The sequence below is a fragment of the Myxine glutinosa genome, chromosome 11 (assembly GCF_964187855.1).
Source record: "Myxine glutinosa chromosome 11, kmMyxGlut1.1, whole genome shotgun sequence".
Classification (NCBI taxonomy): Eukaryota; Metazoa; Chordata; class Myxini; order Myxiniformes; family Myxinidae; genus Myxine; species Myxine glutinosa.
In genome coordinates, this window is record NC_136271.1 from 107,186,756 (window position 1) to 107,190,564 (window position 3,809).

General features: G+C 42.3%; 1 protein-coding gene across 1 annotated transcript in view; it reads right to left on the minus strand.

Moving 5' to 3' along the window:
- Window positions 1-3,809, minus strand: part of LOC137437028 (outer dynein arm-docking complex subunit 1) — a 66,313-nt gene that overhangs the window by 62,300 nt on the left and 204 nt on the right. The window lies entirely within an intron of this gene.

Consider the following 3,809-nt stretch of genomic DNA (forward strand, 5'->3'; position numbering starts at 1 on the left):
GGCCAAGGCGCGATCTGAGAGCGACTGCCGTTGCTCGGCAACCGCGTGCCTTTCACCCAGGACGGGAAGCGCAGGGATTGGACGAGCGGTTGACTCAGAAATAAATAAATAAGATGACGCTTTTCCCTTCTTAATTTATTTATTTTTCCCAATATTCCACGACTAATTTGTTCGTGTGCAACTCGTGGTTGCTGGTTGGAGACAGGAATTTGAATTAGTTCAATGTACCACTGCGATTACTGAACGACTCCATGATAATTAACCGTTGAATCTTTAACATGTTTGAATGCGAGATAGTTGTGGGGAACAAGGTGTTGGTCATGTTAATTAGGGCCCAGATGAGGAACCATTTAAATAAATATTAATTTAAAGGCAGTCAGCATGGGATTCACCAAAGGGAGATATTGTCTAACAAATCTTTTTTACAGTTCGATGAAGCAGTTTCTGATTGGGAGGATGAGGGAGTGGCAGTGTATGTAGTAAATGTAGACTTTCAGAAGGCATTTGATGAGGTACCACATAGGAGGTTGTTAATTAAGGGGAGAACCTGTGGCATGGCTAGTCAGGTAGCTAACAGGATTGGCAACTGGTTTAGTGATAGGAAGTAAAGAATGGATATGAGTGGGAGGACGTCTGGCTGGGAAGATGTGAGTAGTGGGGTATCTCAGGGGTCAGTAATAGGATCATTATTGTTCATAATTTACATCAATGATTTGGACAGTGGGGTGAAGAGTAGTCTTTCCAAATTTGCAGATGAGAAGCTTGAGGGTGAGGTAGATAGCAGAGGCGTTAGTGATCAGTTTCAGGAAAGTGTTGATACGAGTACATGCGGAGATTGGGTCAAAGGTTTGGCAGATGCAATTTAACCTGAACAAATGTACGTTGCTGGGGATGGGTAAGAATGAAAGTAGAGATTACATGATCCAATGGGGAAATCCTGGAGCATGTCACACAGGAGAAGGATCTGGGGAGTGGGGATGGTAATAGGGGAGGTAATGCCAGCTAGGTGCAGGTAAAGCAAATGGGGTTGTAGGTTGTATTCGTAGGGGAGTAAATTATAAATCAAAGGAGGTGGTTTTAACATTGTATAGGAATTTAATTAGGCCTCATCTGGAATATTGTGTGTGCAGTTTTGGTCACCACAACTCAGAAAGGACGTAGCTGCCATATAGTGGGTTCCGTGCTGGGGTACGAGATTGAATCTGGGTTGAGCCAAACTCAGTTATGTGTCGCAGCTGAAGGAGACAGGCTTTGTACTGTTACCCCTCCCTCCTCCAGCTCAATGGAATACTGCTCTCCACTCTGGGCTGGTGCTCCTGCCTCACACCAAGCTCGGCTTCACGCTGTTGAAACCAAAGCTTTCAGAATCATTGGAATCTCCCGCGATTAAGCTAACTCCGAGGGCCTTTCACTGACTCACCGCAGGCAGGTTGGTGGTCTTTCTGTCTTCTACCGACTCCTCTCCGGCCTTGCTCCCCCAGCTCTGTCCCCCAAATATTCCTACAGGTCGCACAAGATCTGCCAGCAACCCTCTTATGGTTAAACTGCCAAAATCAAGACTCTCTGCTCACCTTCACCCTTTCATTCCTCTTTTCTCCCACCTCTAGAACAAATTCTCTCACTCTCTTCAATCCCACTCCTCCCTCCAGGTCTTTAAAACAGCTGTTCACCACCATCTCTTATCTTTGCCCATCCAAACCCTTGATCTTTTCTACCCCCGCTAATTCACCCCAGATCCACTTTTTTGAAATACCAATTAATTTCCTGGAAGTCCTTGCAGTGTCCATGTGTTTTATACTTCTCCCACCCCCCCCCCCCCCTTCCCATGCCTTTTCACCCCCAAGCCCTCTCCCTCCCACAGATCTCCCCATGTCCCTGCTCTCAAATGTTGTACTTGTGTGCTTCCCTCTCTCTCTCCCCATCTTGTCTCCCGCTCCCTTTATCTTATGTTTTATGTGTCGGTTTATCTTTTTGTGTGATCAATGTTAGCTCTTTCACGAGCCTCGATCTTGTATACAAAAAAAAAAAAAAAAAAAAGCCTCTTGATAAACAGTTATCTGGCACTCATTTTCCCGACCTCGGCAGGATGACAGGCTGAGTCAACCCCGCCTGGTATTAATTCAACGGGATTCAAGCTCAGGACCTTAGGATCCCAAGCCCCCCACCCTAACTATTAGGCAACACCAGGTGATAAAATTTTATTGAAGACGATATAAGACTTGAAAAAGCAAGGGGAAAAAAATATTCAACCCAGACAGGATTTGAACCCACAATCACTCAACTTGGGAGAACTTATACTTTATCCATTAGGCCATTGAGCCAGCACATTTGAATATTTTAAAGGGGGTGTAAAGTGTGTATATATGTATATTTATATATACAAATTGATTATATACACAAATTTATATATACAAATATATTATATATAAATTTATATATACAAATATTTTGAGGATATTTATTGTTTGAGGAGCACTTGATATATTTCTCGGTATATATATATACGTATATATATATTCTCCATAGAAATGTAAAAATTTATAGAAATGTAATATATATATATATATATATATATATATATATATATATATATATATATATATATATATACATACATTTTACATTTCTATAAATTTTTACATTTCTATAAATATATTATATACTGTATATATATATTTTTACATTTCTAGATATGTATTTGTTCATCGTTCAAGACTCAAGAACGCATAAGCAGACGTTGCTGAAATCTGGAACATATTACCTCAACGTACAAAGAAAGCATTTACTTCTGAAATTTGCAGCCGATTTCATCCAGTAAAAGCCTTGAAACGTATTTTCAATCCCCACGTTAAAGCAGCATACAGAGAAACGATCCCTGATATAAAGGGAGGGGTGCTTTGTGCCTCCCTTTGAAACATGCAGACATAACCATATACATTTACTCCATTATAATTGGAATAGTCTTTGTATTCCTGGTGTGATGTTTCTCCATTTGCAGATTTTAATCTTTCTCTCAATCTACCATCGGTCCGTTCCAACCATCTCTTTCCCTCAATTCATCAATCCCTCCTTCACCCCATCGGTCTTTCCTTAAATCCCGCCGTCGATGTATTCTCGTCCTCCGGTCTGTCGGTACATTCGATCCACTCGTTCTTTTATTCCCTCTCATATCAATCCATCTGATCATCCGTCCCTTATGTGCCGGGGACACGATATTAAGAACACTGCCTGCTCAAAGGATCATCTGCCAGACCGAACTGTGTTGAGTCCCGAACGAACAGCATTGGGTCCAAGACAAGTCATGCTGGGTCCAGAATAAGCTGCGTTTGATCCAAAACTAAGGTCTGACACCACATCAACACTCCACCACCAATCCTGCAAACTGGATCTTTCATTCTGTTGCTCTCATTCTTCTTTGCAGAATGAATGATGGCGCCATGTCCTGTGTGAAGATTCTGTGAACCCGTCACCCCCTCACTCCTCCCAGAAAGCACATACAACATACGGGTCCCTTAGTTAGTTATTTCCATCATATACAAATAGTCCCTTCCCTTTGTATGGTGGGTTTGATTGTGCTAATATGCATTGGTGAGGGTTCAGAGGTTTTTCCCCTTTTCCTCCCCATTTCCCAGAAATAGCAACGAGCTCTGCAACCAAAGCTGCGCGGCCGACGCCGGCTAAAGTGCATATTGCGCCAAAACCGCGTTTGAATCCCCCGGTGACGCCAGAACCACAAAAAAAAAAACAGCGCCACAACCAAACCGTTACTTCACTTAACCTTCACCACAATCTTCCTTCAAACGCTACAA